Genomic DNA, 20,983 nt, shown 5'->3' on the forward strand with positions numbered 1-20,983 from the left:
CAATCATAAAAAATTGGTTATTTTAAGATATGTATTTATCAATTTAAACTGATAACAATTGCCCAACTTACTTGGATAACATGCTCCAAAATTTATATATGACTCTTGGTGTATCTACCAAATAATTCAAAATAAGTGAAACTTTGGTTTCCCCCAGGCCTCACCATCAAGCAAAATAAAATGAAGTTGCATAAGTGTCAATTACCCAACATATACTTTACTATTTACTATTTACTATTTACTAATAACTATTATTATTCCTCATTTCTACATGTAGACCACTCAATTCCTCTTCTCTTCTAATGATATCCCTTCATGTCTATTCCTGAAAATCCTTAAAGGGTGCTTTATATGAGATCACAAAAAATCAGTTGGTTATAAGAGACATCTGCCATGTTCTTCCTCTTAATCTCCAATCCTTACACAATGTGTTCCCTTCCTGTGAAAACCTTGAACTTACCTCGTGGATGTCATTGGCTTGATAAAGGCATTGTCTTCTGAAGGTGACTAAGCAATGTTGACTTCATTGCAGAAATAGATAAAGTATCCTCCCACTCCCTGCCATTCTTTGTCATTTGACACTGAAAGCAGCACATTTTTTCCCCAGATGATAAACTATCTTAATGTCAACCTTTTTACTGTAGCCTCTGTCTTTTGTATAGAGGCTCCAGCCTAGTCAAAGGGTTTGGCTGAATACAGGTGGCACCCTGCCCACTCTATATACTTTGTTTCCTTCACTTTCCTCCTTGTGGCTCACAAATATACATTCACATACACAAGGTCATCAAAAAGCTTTCATTAAAACAAAAGGTTTTGTGGGTAACAAATAACCTCAAATAGATGCTTGGGTATAGGGTATCACTTAATGAGCTAACAAGTTACGAGCAAGACATGGAAATACCCTGAATATTTTTAGTACATTCTTTTAGAATACCGTCAAACAACTAAGTGATATTATGAGTTAAATGTGTTGTTTATTTTTTTTCAGATTTTGTTTATTTTGTTTTAATCCACAAACCATTGACAGTAAGACATTAGGATACACTGAATACAGTTTTTCTTGTACACTTTTTTAGGCCAGTGGCATATAATAGGTGATTTAAAGTGGAGTGAAATGCATTTTTGTTTCATTTTAACTAAAGGAGTGATAAAAACAGAAAAGAATTGGCTTCCTCTGTGACTTTTTATGGACAAGAAAAATAAAAACCTAAATTAAAAAAACATTTTATTATGACATATGTCAGTTCTTTAAACAGCTGATTATCAATTTCTTATGAACTTAATTACTTTATGATTTTCAGAATTGCCTTCATTAATTTCATAAATATTTCTATATTCCCCCTCAAGTTAGTACAAATTAATATACTATTTTGGTATGTTTAGGCTATCAAGTATACATTATACTGTAGAAATAACCTGACATACATGCTAAAATTTTAGAACTCATCAGAGTCTAAGATATATATATATATATATGCATATTGTGACCCTATAAGAAGCATTTGTAAAAGTAAATCTTAATATAACATTGAGTTAGTGTTTCATTATTTTCTATTATTCCCAAGTCAAAAAATCCTCAGTATGAAATCTATATTTCATATACTTTTCCCCCAAATCATTGAAGTATAGGCTCTTAGATGGGGAGGCAATCTCAGAAATCAACTATATTGTACAATGTTCAGCAATGGCTCTAGAGTCAGACAGCCTGGCTCCAAGTCTTACCTCTTTCACTTCCTAGCTCTGGTCCCTTAAGCAAAATGTTTTGCCACTGATTGTGCCATCAGAGTAATAATATCTATTTCTGTAGATGTGTTGTGTAAAGTGAATGAGACCATTAATATGAAATGCATAGAATTGTGCCTGGCAAACTGTTACTTTTTATTCTATTATCTGAGACCTTCATTATGTACATAAGGAAAGTGAGGGCAACAAAATTGTATTATGAAATTATGATTCGTTTGTGATGCTATTCAAAAAGGGACATGGTTTCCTTTTCACTTTCTTCATACTTTCCTAAATATTCGTTGAATGCCCACTCTATATGAGAAATCATATTACTATAGCTCCCTTTGCTAAGAAATCTAATATCTTTTCTCATACACCACCTAATATAGTAGAATAATAACTCAAACTTTAAAGTTATATCAATTCATAGTTAAAAGTTGCCTCTGTAATATAAACGCTCACTTTATAATTTGGAGCAGAACAGTTCATTAAACTGAATTTTATTAATTTTCTTTCAAGATTTTTCTTAAATGTCACTAATTTTGCTTTTAACTCCTCTTTGAGTAAATTATTCCATTTCATCATTACCAGAGTCACTAGGAAAGTTTAAATGAATATGTAAGCTGAATTTTCCATTTTGCAATATCAGTCTTTTTTTCACTTACTGACTTGAAATATGTTTTTGTTTTGTTTTGTTTATCATTGATACTTCTAGAAACATTGTACTTTTTACAAACGCATTATCTTCTGTTTGTGGCTACATGACAATTGCACTTTAATATTTTATTTTCTTAGAAAGTATTCTTTACTTATGAGCTTTGTTTTATAAGATTCTTAAACACCCAAAATATTTTTAGGTCTCCTTAGAAAGTGCTATTGATTTCAGTTTATTACTCATTTTTATTTAGGGAGTAACAGAACAGAAAAAAAAATGCCTTTCTGGCTGATTACAATTAAAGTGAGAAAATTGAGATTTGACCCAGGTGTTTGGATCAGGAGACTAGATTTAATTTTGAGGGGTTATGCCTTGCTTGTCAAGGCCAACCTGGTCCTTTGGAAATTAGGTGGTGGACACACAGATCAATGGAATGGAATAGAGAGCTCAGAAATGGACCCTCAACTCCAGGGTCAACTAATCTTCGACAAAGCAGGAAAGAATGTCCAATGGAAAAAAGACAGTTTCTTCAACAAATGATGTTGGGAAAATTGGACAACCTCATGCAGAAGAATGAAACTGGACCATTCTCTTACACCATGTGCAAAAATAAACTCAAAATGGATGAAAGACCTAAATGTGAGACAGGAGACCATCAAAATCCTAGAGGAGAACACAGGCAGCAACCTCTGTGTCCTATATTACAGCAACGTCTTGCTAGACACATCTCCAGAGGCACAGGAAACAAAAGCAAAAATGAACTATTGGGATTTCATCAGGATTAAAATCTTTTGCACAGCAAAGGAAACAATCAACAAAACTAAAAGGCAGCCTACAGAATGGGAGAAGATAATTTGTAAATGACATATCAGATAAAGGGCTAGTATCCAAAATCTATAAAGAACTTATCAAACTCAACATCCAAAAAACATGTGATCCAATCAAGAAATGGGCAGAAGACATGAACAGACATTTCTCCAAAAAAGACATACAAATGGCTAACAGACACATGAAAAAATGTTCTAAATCACTTGGCATCAGGGAAATACAAATCAAAACCACAATGAGATACCACCTCACACCAGTCAGAATGGCTAAAATTAACAACTCGGGAAACAATAGATGTTGGCAAGGATGCAGAGAAAGTGAAACCCTCTTACACTGTTGGTGGGAATGCAAACTAGTGCAGCTACTCTTCAAAACAGAATGGAGGTAACTCAATAAGTTAGAACTACCCTACAACCCAGTGATTGCACTACTAGGTATTTAACCAAAGGATAGAAAAATAGTGATTTGAAGGGGCACCTGAACTCCAATGTTCATAGCAGCAATGTCCACAATGCCAAACTATGGAAAAAGCCCAGATGTCCATCGACAGATGAATGGATAAAGAAGAGGTGGTATATATATATGTATATATATATATATACATATACACACACAGTGGAATATTACTCAGCCATCAAAAGAATGAAATCTTGCCATTTATAATCATTTTGTAAATTTTCAGAAGAATAAAGCTGTTTAAGCTGAGATTGTGTTGACTCAGTATAACGATGTGGGGAGAATTGACATCTAACAATAGTCATTATATATATGTACATATATATGATATATAACTGCATTTAATTGTCTTTATAAATTTCTGTCAGCAACATAATCTACGTATTTGAATCTTCTTTGATAGCTAATATATTTGAGGCCATTTTAAATAGAATTTCAAATTACATTTTTACTTTTGTGTTGCTGGTATATTGATATATTGCTGATATATTGGTATATTGCTGGTATTTTTATTTTTTATTTTTTTAAGATTTTATTTATTTATTTGACAGAGAGAGAGAGTGAGAGCAGGAACACAAGCAGGGGGAGTGGGAGAGGGAGAGGGAGAAGCAGGCTTCCCGCCGAGCAGGGAGCCTGATGCGGGGCTCGATCCCAGGATCCTGGGATCATGACCTGAGCCGAAGGCAGACGCTTAATGACTGAGCCACCCAAGCGCCCCTGGTGTTTTATGTATTGATATTTTATCTAGACATTTAATTCCCTGATAAATATTGATAGTTCATTTCATAGATTCTTTTGGACCTTGCATATAATCATGTCCACTGAACAAAATCTTTGTCTTTTAAATTTTTATTTTATTTAATACACTGGATTGGAATTTCCTCAAAGTGATGACTAAAGAATGAATAAAAACACATCTTTGCCTTTTATCTGTTCTGATAATTAACATTAATTATAAGATAGCAATAGGTTATTTACAGTCTTTATATGTTTGAAAAAATTATAATCCTTCTAATCCTAGATGACTGGATGTTTTATTATAATGTGTGTTGAATTATATCACTTCAGAGTGATGATTTCAATAAATGATAAACTTGTGGTCTTTTTTTCTTTTTTAGATTTTATTTAAATTCAGGTTAGTTAACATGTAGTGTATTATTAGTTTCAGGTATAGAATTTAGTGATTCATCAGTTGCATATAAGACCCAGTGCTCATTACATCAAATACCCTCCTTAATACCCATCACACAATGCCACATTCCCCCACCCATCTCCTCTCCAGCAACCCTCAGTTTGTTCCATATAGTTAAGTCTCATTAAAAAAAAAGTCTCTTATGGTTTTCCTCCCTCTCTGTTTTTATCTTATTTTATTTTTCCTTCCCTTCCCCTATGTTCCTCTGTTGTGTTTCTTAATTCCACATATGAGTGAAATCATAGGATATTTATCTTTCTCTGACTGACTTATTTCATGTAGCATAATATGCTCTAGTTCCATTATCATAATTTGTCTTGGATTATAGATTAAAAACTTGGAGCTCAGCAAGGTTAACTATTATGTCAATGTCATACCATAAGTATCAAATTCACTATGAATTCAAAGACCAAACTACTTCCGCAATGTCTGGGAAACATTTGAGCAAAGAAGACCTTATTGTGTAAGTTCATAAATTCCCAAGTAATTACTTTGGAGAACAACATTACAACATTATAGGAGACTATGAATGCATCCTGTTATAGTTCTTACTTCTGATTTCAAAGTGAACAGATGAAGGAATATGGAAATTCATATATATATTTTCCCCAGCTCTCTCTGTCATCACTTCCAGTTGTAATGAAATTTTTCTTTTTATTCTTCATTACATTTATTTTTCTTAAAGATTATTTTGGTTAGCAGATTCTGAATTCATTATAAAAGAGTTAAACAAATTTAATATCATTCATCTCATGTAGAAATAGGCTAATCAAATTGAGGGTCCAAATTAAAGAGAACCAAGTATCAAAATGTCTGTCAATATCAAGTTTTGACTGTAAGTTACGGCTAGAAAAGCAGAAGTAGCTCATTCCTAGTAAATATGTGAGTGCACATGTATGCACATATGTAGGTGTGAATTGGAGATTGTGATGGATGATTTATTTTGTCCTGATGGTATAAATAAAAGTCAAAAGGTGAGATGAGAGAATCCCAAAGCAAAAGTAAAATGATATGTTCAAATCCATGTTCTGAGACTATTTTGGCTTAAAAATATGTAATTTCTTCTTTGGTCCTCATTTTTCTTTTATGTTGTAAAGTGTAGACATTGAAATAGATAATTCCACAGGCACAAATATTTGTAATGAATGCCACTTGGAAATACATATTTTTAAATGAAGGATTCTGAATATCTGCTTCAGCCATTTTTGTGACATTGTTTCTGAACATCATTGTTCAGCAATATCAACAAAACAATGTATTAAATGTCAGAGAAATAATAGATAATTATTTATTATCTCCTGAATATAAATTTTCCAAAAGAAAATAACAAAAAAGGAAAGAAGCATGAAATCTGGAAGAAACTATAAATAAATGCTGAAAGGAAATAACACAAAGCATTCAAAGAAACACAGAAAAAAAATGAAGGAAAATTCCCCAAGAAAAAAACATAGATCAGCCATTCTGTGTAACAAGGATGAAAAGAGCATTCCAAAATTAAAAACTACTAGATGAAATTCCTTTTAAGGTGATTGTGTGGTAATGACGCAAAGATCAAGTTTCTACCCTTTAGGATAGCAGCATTTAATCTGATTAAAAGTTTGCCAAATCACTGATTTGTACAGCAACTGTAGGCTAAATATTCCTCTAGGCTTCATTAAGGCATGAGCTGGTTTGAGTAAAGAACTAAGGGAATTAAAGTAGAGCTCTTCAGAAAAGAACAAACTTAGAACGTTAAAAGTGGAGTGCAGTGTATTATTATATTAACAGGAGGCATAACAAGAAAGTCAGTGAACTTCAAAGTCAAACAAACTCTTCTACTCCATGATTTAAACCACATGACTAAAGCACAGGGAATCTTTGCCTGGAAAAGAATATAACTTGAAATAACATAAAACAGTGACAGATTTTTTCTTAAATATATATCACCTTTATTTTGCTAAGTGACAAAATTTGTTTTTAGTATTGAACATTACAATTTTTTTGTAAGCAGCAGATTATGAAGAATCCTAGTCTTCCAGCATGCCACTTTAAATAACAGTTTATTCAGTTAGTACAACAATGATAACAAAATTTCCTGTCCAAAATACACAACTTGAAAAATCTACTTTTGTAGGATTGGCAAACTGTTCTATAATGCTGGCTAGGGCACAGATTTCTTCCTTTGCCCTCACTTGGCCCTAATCAATCATCCATATACAACCACCACACATATGTCCCAGGCACTCACCTCAGTAGAAGACTGGATATTGTCAGGGATCCTGTGAATCACATATAGCTCTAAAATCCGCAATTTGATTTTTTTTATTTTTCCAGGATTCTCCTGAAATGTTATCTCATTTTTTCTCCCCATTTGTTAATTAATTAGCTAGTTAATCAATGCTAACTTGATTATTACTAGTAATACACTACCACAGGATCTAGGCAAAAAAGATGTATCAGATATAGACCCTGCAAATCCCAGGGTAGAGCTTTCCAGGATAAAGGAGAAGCCCATGCAAAAGCACTTTAAATATAGTACACCTAAGAGGAAATGCTTGATTCTCTTTCCCTGAACCCATCCATTCCCTGATCCACACACAGACCAAATGTATTCTTTCTTATTTACCCATTTTTATAAATGGCAGTGGTCTATAACATTGAGAATGTTGGGAGTACCTATTTCACTGGGTTATTTTGAAGATTAAATAAATTTGTATGTAAAATTACTTAGCATGCTTATTATTATAATTCTTCAATAATTATTTAGAGACTTTTCATTTTGGTGTTTTATTTGTATTGCTAAAATTTCCAAATGGTCAGTCTGTTGTTTTGCCTTCTCTGTTTTGATATATTAAGTGTTTCCTGGTATCATTGTTATTTTTTATCTTTGCTCTTACTTTTTAGGTTTACTTGCTGTAGTTAAAGATTATGACATTTATGATGATAATACACACACATATGCCCATATGCCCACAAACATATATTTTAGGTTTGTTTGTTTTTCAGTTTTTAGCCAATTTTATTAACTGTTATTCAGAGCATTGAAAAAAATCTTATAAACCCTATTTTAGAAAAAAAAGAGCCCTATTAATAGCAATCTTTTAAAAAAATTTAACTTTTATTGTTGTTCTTTGGTTTCTAACATCAAGTTGTAATATTGCTCTATCACATATAGAGTGCCATGTGCTAATTTTCCCTCTGTCTCTCATATTGTCAATATCACCTTATATTTTTAATATTTTTTGCTTTATACAATATTCCTTTGTACATAAGGGTTGTGGATTTAACTTTGTTCATTATAAAATTAGCCTATTGATCCCAGTGATTAATATTTCTTTGAATTATGTTTTTTCTGATATTAATTTTATCATAATAATAATTATTTCTCTTTGAATATTTCCACTTTATATTTTTAAACTTTCTTGAGTCTTATTTCTCTCTTGAAGGTAAATTTTAAATTTTACTTTAATAGAAAAAAATTTAAATTATAATACTAAAATTTCAGATATGTATTTCTCTCCCTATGTTGTAGGTTTTCTTCCTAGATTTCTACTTTGCTTTGTTGTGCTATTATAAGGAATCTGCCTGTTTGCTTTTATACCTGCAAGACAAGGAGTAATTTTGCCTCCTGGGGAACAATTGGCAATGTTTGGAGACAATTTTGGTTAGACATCTCAGAGAGGATAAATTTTGCCACTGTCTCCTAGTGGGCAGAGATTAAGGATGCTGTCAAACATACTGTAATGCACAGCACAGGCTATCACACAATTGTCCAGCCTCAAATGTCAATAGTGCTAATGTTGAAAATCTTGCTTTATAGTGAGGAAAGTGTATCTATTTACACACATAATTTCAGATTCCTCATGACCTACTGAAAACACCAATATTCAAAGATTGTTTTATTTTTAATTACATTAGAAGTCATCTTTTAATTAATCAGCTATGTACTTGTACTTATATTCCTCAATTAGAGTAATTTCAAAGATAAATAATTTTCTAACGTGCCTGATCACAATCGTACTTTATAGATTTTCTTAATTTGTTCTGAAATTTTAATACATATTTTTGGTTTTGAATTTTATTAAATTATAAGTTATCTTGAGAATTGCTTATTATTTATCAATTAATGGCTGTTTCTATTTTTGTAGTATTAAAAAGGGGCTATCAGCTTGAGAATCAATGATTTGGAGTGACACTGTATGTTTTCCCTGCTCAGGAATCTCATTCTAGGCAAAACAAACTACGACAAGAAAAACAAAAAAGTGCCTTAAACTATTTAGAGCACTTTTTATCTCCTTAATCATACCTGGCATATTTAAAAATCCCATTCTTTCCTTCTGTAATATTTCAGGTTCTATGAACCTTTCTACTATTTTTACCTGCAACCTTCCCTTTCCCAACCATCCAAGCCAAACACACACACACACACACACACACACACACACACACAGAGTGAACATTTTCTGAAGTCCTACATATCCCAGGATCAAGAGCATTAAGAACCCTTTACATTTGTTCTACTTGGTCACTAGGTTTACAGGCTTGAGTGGATACAGAAAAAAAATCAGAAGGGAATTCAGGAGAAAGAAGAAACAATATGTCTCAGAAAGTCATTTCTGCACAGTGAAAGTGAGAGTGAGCTTCCCAGGATTTGTCGTTACTGCCCACTCTGCTGCACACATTACTATATTTATATTAGCCTTGAATGTGCTTCTTACTATAGCCCCATCACTCTTGTAATTAGTATAAGTTTCTCTAAGATTGACAAACATTTCACCCTTGCCCTTACTTTAACAGGTTGTTGCAACTCTTTATCTTTTTAAAATTCCATGTTTATTTTAATAGAACTCTAGGAGGTTGGATGCAAGCCCAACCCTATCTCTTTACCAAAATATCTCATACAATTTTTTTTCCAAATCAGTCCATCTATCTTCTATGAAAATGACTTTAAGATCACATCTGTGTATAGAGAGCCCCCATTTTTGGATTCTTCTGACTTTTAGATTCCTTACTCTTTTCAGGCTACCAAGATGAACTGAATTCCATTGATACCCCTGAAAAGAACTAAGTCAATAACACTTATGTCAATGCACGGATAGCTTTTATTTCATGGATATCCTTTGTGTTGCTGTTTTGACAATATGCTCTATAAAAGTAGCTTTATCTGAGTCCAAATTGTCATTCTGGCTAGTCTTCAAACCATGACAGCCTGCATAGTGGATTCACCCCTTTCATACAACTCCCAAGTACATCATTCATATTATATTCTTGTTGTACAAATATATACTTTAAATACATTAAATTATATAGCATGTTAGAGGTATAGAGAAAAACCAAGCAAGAGAGGATGAAGATGGGTAAAAGTAGGACCTGAATTTTAGGCAGAACACCCAGGGAAGTTCTGAGAAGCTAACATGAGCAAAAACTGGAAGAATGTGGGAGAAAAGGATTTTTTTTAAGATTTTATTCATTTATTTATTTGAGAGAGAGAGTGAGTGGGAGGGAGAGGGAGAGAGAATCTGAAGCAGACTCCATGCTGAGCTCAGAGCTGGATGCAGGGCTCAATCTCACAACCACGAGATCATGACCTGAGCCCAAACCAAGAGACGGATGCTCAACTGACTGAGCTACCCAGGCACCTGGAGAAAGGGATTTTTAATAGAAAAATAGCACAGATCTAAACTCACACAGTAAACCTGATTTATAATTTTATCAGACTCAAAATCCCCATTACTCATTTGCATATGTCAAGTGACCACTATATGTTATGCCAGTTTATAGTAGATTATATTTCACTATTAATATTTATCATTTAACTTGAGATTTTAGAGTACAGAAGAATTTAGAGATACCCTAGTCTGATTTCCCAATTTCATTGCAGGGCAAATTGAAACTGGGGAAAGGAGAATGCTCTGGCTAAATTTTCAGATTGTTAGTATTGAGAGATGGAACTAAATCTAGGGCTCTTCATTATCTCGTGATCCCATACATTTTCCACTATGCAGACACTTTGTTTTCAAGTAGTCATTAGAAAACATACATTATATATATCTAAATATATGGAGATATATATCTAAGATATTTATAAGATAATATATATAATGATATATATATAAGATATATATTTAAGAAGCTTATAAAAGATACATATATAAGATATATAATTTACATATATGTAATTTACATATATATAATTTACATATATATATTTACCAGATTATACTGATATTGCCTCTTAAAATAATCCTCAGGGCTTCCCTGGTCATTCCTAATAGTTTCCTAAAGTTTCCACATGTCTATATCCAGGGAACAGCCAACAGTGGGAAGAAAGATTAAATGAACTGTAAACTGAGGACATTGCTAGAAGAAATTGCAACTTAAATGCAATTTAGAGAGCCTTGGCTATTCTTGACCCTGCTATTCATTTTCTTTTCTTTTTTTTTTTTAATGTTCACATTGAACTAATTTGTATTAAAATATTAACTATTCATTATCCCAGCCATTTATTAAAAAGATGACTATAGCTCATATCCCTTCCCCAACTATGAAAGATTGGCCAACACTGGTTTAATCCAGCTTCTGTTCAGGTATTTAGAACAATCTTCCACTGCCATTTTATTGGGTCAGTCTCTACAAAAAGACAAATAATGTCTCCACTTTTTTCTTCATTTTTATCATATAATGTAAAAGCCAGTTTGTGCTCAAACTCTTCATCCGCATGCTTTCCTCCTCGCAGCTTTACCTCACAACACCTATTTCAATACTACTTTACTTGGATATGACATACTCACCATGTTCATTCACTGTTTTCTAGAACGAAATACACTGATGCTCACCATTGAAGAAATGGAGATTCCTAATCTTCACAGGTTATATTTGCTAATGTGGCCCTTTTTTGTATTTATGCCTCAACATAATGATAGTGATTGTTAGTGATAGTGATGTTTTCTTGATTCATTTCCTCTTTGATTTATTCTATATAGACAGCATACTTTTATGTTCTCTACATGTTCTTTTCCTCCTAAATTTCTCTGTGTCTTTTGCATTCTCATTTAGATCTCTGAATCACATAGGTCTTTTATCAGTGAGCACCTCCTGTTGTATTTGTTATTTCCACATCTTGTCTTTGACTAACATGGATTAAAATGACCTTATTAGAAGGGTGCCTGGGTGGCTCAGTTAGTTGAGCGTCCAACTTTTTATTTCAGCTCAGATCATGATCTCAGGGCTGTGGAACCCAGCCCCATATCAGGCTCCATGCTGCGCATAGAGCCTGCTTAAGATTCTCTCTCTCCCACTCCTCCCCTCTTAAAAAAAAAAAAAAAGACCTTATTAGAGGAAAGTTAAGTAATGAGAGTTAGCATTGCCTGGTGATTAGGAGTCTTGTATGGTAACTAACAATGTGGTTCTGAACATAGTACCATTCTGGTATAAACATAGAGATGTGGGAAAAATCCTTGAGATTAAAATTAATAAATATTATTTTATATTATAGACATTTTAAGAACTAAATGTATAAGAAAGACAATGATAAACAATTTCCAGTGTTCTAACTAGACACAATATTGCACTGCAACTTGATGAAACTATAATTATATACACCTCCAATATTAGATTCAGGAATATCAAATTCTAGCACATATATCATTATTATCCTTACTACAACTATTTAACAGACATCTATAATGGATTATGATACTCTTTCTCTTTAATGTTGCCTGAGTACCTTCTACCAGACTCAAAGCAACTACTACCAATTGATCTGTGTGGAGACATGAAATAAAATGTATTCACCATAAAATAAAATTAAAATAATTTAAAAATAAAACTTAAAATAATATATAATAAAATTGGACATATTATCTCTATCTGTGAGTCTCTCACATTCTGCAGAACAAATACAAATCTTTGATTTCACATACCTATTTTCTTTTATCTACAGTGATTAAGTTTTTTGACTTAATCTCTATTAATTTAAATTTCAGCCCTAAATCCTGGGATATAATAAAAGCCATGGTACTTTTTATGTTAGGATAATATATAATGTTAATGATTTGAGAAGTGAATTTTACAAAACTAAGAAGAATATTTTTTTTCCACAGAGTGGCTGTATCATTTTACATTTCTTTTTTTAATATTTTATTTTTGTATTTTAATGTTCAATTAGCCAGCATATAATTCTCTAGTAAAAGTTTTTTGATTAATGATTAATTTTTTCTGGCATCTATTTGGGGTACATTTCCAGAGCAGTGTTGCATAGGTTGGCTGGTCAATATAACAAGTAGTAATCCAGAAGTTCAAATGTCTTCTAGGAACAAATAAACTTCTGTTTATAAAAATAACTCCAGTAGCTATAGTAACAAATTGTCTATGTGCCCTTTAAAGTAAGTTTCAATGTACAACAGCCCATTTAATACTTATTAAATAAAAGGAGAAGCATCCAAAGGTTTTGCGATGGAAGTAATTATATTAGATAACAGAGAAAATTCTTTGGCAGGAAATTGATATCTGATTGAAATTCAAGTTATTACTCTTTTTCAATAAAAACCTAGTATTTTGGGCACCTGGGTGGCTCAGTCTGTTAAGCATCTGCCTTCTACTGATAGTCTCATTTTTATAGTTCAATGCCTGTGGTTTAACATTTAGTGTCAGTGGGTATCTGTCATTTTTTTCTCTGTCATTCATCTAACCTCCCTTCTAAGTTTACCATGTTAATAAAAAATAATAAAGAAAGAAGGAAAAAAAAAAGAAAGAGTACATACCACATAGATTTACTACATTAGAAACCCTAGACTAGAGGCAATTTCTGTGGCTTGGACCAAGAACTTTGACTACCATATCATCTATCCAATTCCTGGTCATCCTGAAAGACCTCTCAAAGAATACTTGACTATAAGATACTTTGGTCATTGTCCCAATTAACATTTATAGCTTTCATTTCAGTGTTCTTAAGCAATTGTTTTTAATAACTTCTCAATGCCCCCTGTAATAGTCTAACTGTATTATGATTCCTTTTATAGTGGTTTGTCTCTGTTAGTGAATTTTGGGTAACTTGAGAATCATTAATCTTTGTCTCCTAGGTAACTAGCATAAGACCCAGGCCTCAATGTAGATTTTCTGAATTGAACTGAAACAGGAGATTTGATGGTACTTTTATATTTACCAGTAGTTCTGTTATTTTATGCATATCTAGTCATATTTTTATCCAAGTTCATTTTCAATATCTGAACACACACTAAAGAGAAAGCTTAGTGATAGTACTTGTGAATAGATACAATGATGAGGGAAAGGAAGGGAAGTAAGAAGGAAGGAGATAGAGATCATTTTCTTGGGAGATTGAACACATAAATTCAATTACATTAACCTCAGAATCTAACCAGCTAAGTTAATTGGTCATAAAATATTCCAGAGGTTTAAAAGTCAATAATGAAATAAATCCTACTCTGTTGGCCTATACAGATAGGTATGCCTAAATCCAAACCCCTAAAACTATGACTCTGGGTGAAAAGAAAAAAAAGATTTAATAAAGATCTCAACCCCTGTCTGTATAGCTTTAGATACTAGTGTGTAAAGAAACTAAAATAAATGAATACTTCTAGTGCCAATGTGGACCATAGAGCAGGAGTTCAGATTCCACATTTCCATGTGTAATGACCTCAGACTCCAGAGCAGTGTACCTCTTTAAAATGTGCATACATTGGGGCACCTGGGTGGCTCAGATGGTTAAGCACCTGCCTTCGGCTCAGGTCATGATCCCAGGGTCCTGGGATGGAGCCCCACATCGGGCTCCTGGCTCAGCAGGGATCCTGCTTCTCCCTCTCCCTCTGCCTCTCTCCCTGCTCGTGCTCTCTCTCTCTCTATGTATCTCTGTGTCTCAAATGAATAAATAAAATCTTAACAAAAATATAATAAAATAATAAAATAAAATGTGCATACAGTGTTCAAGACTTCGGTTGTCATTATGAAATATGTGGTTTGATTTGTCACTGTGTGTACTCTGAGATACCCATAAACACAGAGTTTCATGCTTCAGACATCATCATACATAATGAGCACAGCTTGGGACTCAAGTGTATATTATGTGTATAGCTTCAGATGCCAGAATTTAGACGGTGTTCAAAATATCTTATACTCACATATCCTTGTTCCAGTAATATATACCTCCATTCACTGGTAGATAAAACTTCATATGCCTGAGTAATTCCAGACCAAAATTTTCTACTTGAAGAAATGGAGGCAAGAAGGGAATTTCATAAATAATCATGCACTACTCTTATCAGTCTTTTTAAAAAGTCCTATTTAATAATGTCAATTCAAAATGTTATACTACATGCAGACTAAATACATAATGAATTTTAAGCATGATTTCATACATTTTTAGAATGTTCTTCCATAATTAACTTCCATAATGAACTTCTAAGTAAAATAATAATTATAATCTAGTAAGCCATGAGAACATTGAGTACTCTGATATGACTGCATTACCTTTAAGGTTTTTTTTTTTAATTTAATTTGATAGCTTCTGGCCTTTTTATAAAGGAAATCCTGCTAATGATCAATGAAGCCAACTTCTCTTAACACATGATGTGCAAGAGCAAAATGGGTATGAGTCATAGAGGAACAGATATCACTGCTATCATGTAGCTATTATTATGGGGTATGGTTAGACCCAGAAGTGTCAATGTGTCATAGAAGAGAATAGGTAAGATCAGAGGTCATGTAGCCTTTACCTGAAATGACAAAATTGATCTTATTATAAATTGAAGATCTGTTATACAGACAATAAATATATATATATAATATATATTCATATATAATATATAAATAAGTGTTCAGTACTTGTGTACAAAATGAATAGAATCCTTTAACATTTATCTGATACTTATTGCATACCTAGTGGATCTCAGATATTACAAGCAGTATGTTGCATATTATATGATTTTCCTAGGCTGCCTTAACAAAGTACCACAAACTGGGTGGCTTAAAACAACAGAAACTTATTGTTTCACATTTCTGAAGACCAGAAGTCCAAAATCAAGGTACTGGCAGGGCCATGTTCCCTCTGAAATATATAGAGGAATTCTTCCTTGACTTCTAACTTCTGATGGCTTACCAGCAGCCTTTCCTGTTCCTTGTCTTGCAGCTATGTAACTTCAATTTCTGCCCTCTTTGTCACATTATGTTCTCCCTGTTTCTCTTTCTTCCACATGATCCTCTTCTTATAAGATCATCAGTCATATTGAATTGGCCTACCTTACTCCAGCATGACTTCATCTCAACTAAGTACATCTGCAATTCTATTTCCAAATAACGTCACATTCTGAGGTTCTAGGGGCTAGGATTTCAACATATCTTTCTCAAGGGAGACACAACATTAGACATGTGTGTTCTCTAATTTCATTCTATTTAGTCCTATTATTTAGCTTTGTTTATCAATATTTTACAGATATAAAGGAGCTCTAAGTTAGAGAAAATTAATGGACTTCCAAATAGTAATTTGAGGAGTTGACATCTGAACCTCATTTTTCTAATCACAAAGCCAGTGAAGAAATTCTCATGAAAAACAGCTAACTAAAATACAAGACATAGTTAAATCAATGCCACTAAGTGCAGTGGAAGCCAAAGGGGTAATTAATTGCTTCTGACTAGAAAGATCATGAAAGGCTTAATATAGGTTATTACAGTTCAGTTCAACCTTAGTGGATGGGTTGGAATTTATTAGGGAAAGGAGAAATGTGTAAAGGTTGGGAGGGCTTTGAAAAAAGTTTGGAAAGATAATGGTATTTAAATCAATTGTCTCTTTCAGCTGCAAGTAACAACTCTCAGAAAACACCACTCAAACTCACTAAAACAAAAAGGACTTTATTGGTCCATGTAGTTCAAGGTCCAGAAATACCTCAGGATTCAGGGCTAGCCTAATTTAGTGGATCCAGGTCTATGGATTTCACTTGAACTCCATTTAGGTGTGCCCTCCTCTGCAGGCTTTCTGCTCAGGCTCTTTCTCTTATAGTGGCATAATAGAAATAACCATTTCCCTATACACCAAGACTTCCAATAAAAAAAGAGGCAACATTTTCTCCTGGATTATAAGAAAAAGTCCCGTGTTTCTACCTTATTGCACACATGTCCACTCCTGATGCAATCACTGTATTCTATAAATGAGAATATGAATGTAAAGAATTTAGAACAAGGCATGGAACAATATTGGTGTTATGTTATTGCTATTACTAGGTGCCCATTCTTGGTGACCCAGAGAATCGTTCATATACCTCTGTCATTACACCCAATATATTATACACAGATTTCATCATTCCAGTGAATATTTCTTTCTATATTATGAATTTCTTAATAGTGGACTACCATATCTTATTCATCTTATATTCCCAGTGACTATCATGTTGTTGTATAGCATGTGTTTGTTTGTTACATGAAATGATGCTAGATAGATGTAAAAACTTATTGAAATAAGAAAACAAGACCAGATAATTTGTATAAGAGGAAACAAAATAAATCCACCATTATATTCACCCTTTTATTGAATAAATATATACTTTTTATTATTAATTTGAAAGAACAAGAAAAATTGTACTGACATATTGCCTTCAATAACTCATTAACTCTATAGAACTTCAGGAATTTGGGGAGGTGATATGAAGTTAAGTTTCACTCTTTTTAAAGTAACAGAATTAGAAGTACTAGAGACTTGCCACTCAATTCAACAAATGCTTATCACTCATCAATTATATATGGTACCAATTATGTTACATGATACAGAGGAAAAAGCATTGAGTCAGTCCTAAAAATATTTATTGGTATGACATATCACAATTAAGTAAACATGTCATGTCTATAATTTCAAAAGTTTGCATTAAATTTCCAGAGAAGCATAAACTTTCTGGAAACTATATACCTTAGCTGTATCATTAGAAATATACATATTCTAGGCAACATGTACATTATGGTGGTTCTAATGTCAAGGTTCATCAAATTGATCATATTTTATCTATTTTACATGAATACAGCTCTCTACTATAGGATTCCTCTTCTCTTTCTAGGAAAGGTTTATTGTAATTTCAAATATAATTTTTCTGGTAATATCTATTCTTCCTCTTTCACAAGAAACTCCTATCTGGTTTTTATAGTAAAGAAACATACAAAAGGACCATATTTTGAACAGATAAGATAGTCAGATCTTTAATAATCACCACTCCTTCACACCATCCAATTTAACACAAGACACTATTTTGTCATTACCTCAAGATTTCTTTGTACTTCATTATGGAAATCACTAACATGAAGTTTTCACTGATTGATTCCCTTCTCTGTTAATCCAAATAACAGATTTTCTTTGTAATATTAATTTTAACATTGATTTTCTGAATATTTATGAGCATACAAATTATTTATTAGAAATCTCTTTCTCTCAGGTGTTGTATCCCTCAGACAGCAATATTTAGTAAAGAGCTTCCTGTTAAAACCTTCAGTTTAGGTCTGACAGTTCTTTTATGAAATAGTAGCATAACAGACTTTTGGGCATTCATTATTGTCACCTCAACATTGAATAGAAACTGGGAAATTTATTGGGTGTTTTGTTTTGTTTTTGCTTTTCTATGAAATACAAGTCCAACAAGATTTTAGTAGGGAAGATTTATCAGGGACTAGTGAACCAGTAGGATTGGCAACCTTCCTTTTTAGTGTTCATTCATATTGAACATCTCTTTATCCAGTCCCAAAAGTTATACATCTCCCCTTTAATAGATCAAGCTCAAATGTAGACAAAATGGTCTTTCCTTAGTTTCATTTAAAACAATTCTCATAATGATCTTTTGAAAAATCTTGTAAAATAAAAAAAGAATAAAAAAGAAAAAGGCTGGAGAGGAGGCAAGATGGCAGAGGAGTAGGAGACCCTGTTTCAACTGGTCCCCTGAGTTTAGCTGGGTATCTATCAGACCATTTTGAACACCCACAAAATCAGCCTGATATGTAAGAATATATATCTAGATCTCTACAAGCAGAAAAGTGACTGCTTTTTACAAGGTAGGACATGCAGTTTCCTGAATCTGCAGGGAGATATCGGAAGATAAACAGAGCAGGGGAGGGAACCTCCATAAGCTGGCTCCTGGAAAGTGATGTAACACCGGAGCGCAAAATCAGAATTCTTAGAAATCTACTCTAGGAGAGACATCCCTCTCTGAAAGGGGCTCTGGAAATGAAAAGGCAGAATTCTAGGTAGGGCATTGTTCTCTTGGGATACAAGGAACCACAGAGCAAAAGGGGATGATTAAACCAGTAGAGGGCTCAGCAGTGGAGCCAGGAAGGAGGTTATGGTCAGCGAGCCCAGGAGGGAGCTCTCAGCTCTGATCTCAAAAAACCCCAAGCTGGGCCAGTCAATAACCACTCTTTTCTCGAGCAGCCTGAAAATATCTGAAACCTGCACCCGTGACCAGGCAAAAACTCGCAGAGTGGTATTGGCCCGGAAAGGACTTTAGAGTAGCTTCCAGACATGATCCAGGAGATTTGGGTGCGGGGGAGCCCCGGGCTGCTCACGGTTTTAGAATCACAAAGGGCAGTGGCACTATAGGGCCCCTGGGACTACCTTTGAAAGAGTTGCCATGGGTGCACACCGAGGGAGGCTACGGTTTTCAGCGGTGCATGCAAAAGTGGAGATTGTCCTGGAGGGCTTATTAAAGAGGGCAGAGTGAATTTTCTGCTCTGGGCCAGAGGTTTGGCTGCAGACATTTTTGCTCTGACCCTCTGAAGAAGCGTGGAAAGCCCCCAGGGAACAAAAGCCACGCAGAGGACCGGTTTCCACTGAGCCCATCCCATGGACAGGGGGCGGGGCAACTAGGCACAGGCAGGGTTACCTGAGAAACAGCTTGGGGCCCCTCCCCAGAAGACAGGCTGGAAGAACAGGTGGATGACAAGCCTATAGATCCCAAAAGACTAAAATTCCAGTGCCACGGGAAAATAGTATACTGAGCTTCAGGTGTGGCTTCACAACTTGTTTATTTTTCAGATAAAATCCTCCTTTTCTTTTTTTCTTTTTCTTTTTCTTATGCTTTTTCTTTGTTTTTTTTTTCTTTTTACTTTCTTCTGATTTCAACTAGATTTTTATTATATTAACTTATATTCCATAGTGACTTTTTAACTTGTATTTTTATACACGTATATTTTTAAATAAATATATGCTTTATTTTAGTCCTTTTTTCACTCTATTCAATTTTACCTGTATATATATTACCTGTATATATATTACTTTCCTTGTAATTTTGGGACATAGTATCCTCTAACACACAGACCAAAATATACCCAGGAACAACTGAAATACCCTGCTTTGTCCACACTGAGCAATTATAGCCCCGCCCCTCCCCCCTTTTTTAAATTTTTAATTTTATTCTTGTGTTTCATTTTAGCTTTGTTGTTTTGGTGGTGCCTTCTAACTACTCCGGATTTTCCTAGGGTGCATCTTGCTTGGGTCGTGATTGATATTTTGGACTCTGCTCATTCACTCAACCATCCCCCAACAGAATGACTAGGAGGAACTTTAAACAAAGAAAAGAAACAGAGACGATGTCCTCTGCCTCAGAACTAATGGATATGGATATAAGCAAGATGTCAGAGAAAGAATTCAGGATAGCAATCATAAAGTCAATAGCCAGGCTTGAAAGAAGCATTAGTGACAATATAGAATCTCTAAGAGCAAAAATGAGATCTAATCAGGCCAAACTAAAAAATGCTATGAATGAGATGCAGTCTAAACTGGATACTCTAACAGCCAGGGTAAATGAGGCAGGAGAGATAATTAGTGATCTAGAAGATAAGCTGACGGAAAGGAAGGAAGTTGAGGAAAACAGAGATAGGCTGTTAGTAGCATATGAAAAAAAGATTGCAGAGACTAATGATGCCATGAAATGTTCCAATGTCAGAATTATTGGGATCCCAGAGAGGGTGGAGAGAGAGAGAGAGAGGGCTAGAAGGTATATTTGAGCAAATCATAGCTGAGAACTTCCTTAATCGGGAGAAAGAAGCAAGCATTTGGGTCCAAGAGAAAGAGAGGACCCCTCCCAAAATCAATAAAAATAGATCAACACCCCGATATATAATAGTGAAGCTTGCAAATTTTACAGCCAAGGAAACTATCCTGAGAA

Source organism: Leptonychotes weddellii, chromosome 2 (assembly GCF_054177405.1).
Source record: "Leptonychotes weddellii isolate Sample4059 chromosome 2, ASM5417740v2, whole genome shotgun sequence".
NCBI lineage: Eukaryota > Metazoa > Chordata > Mammalia > Carnivora > Phocidae > Leptonychotes > Leptonychotes weddellii.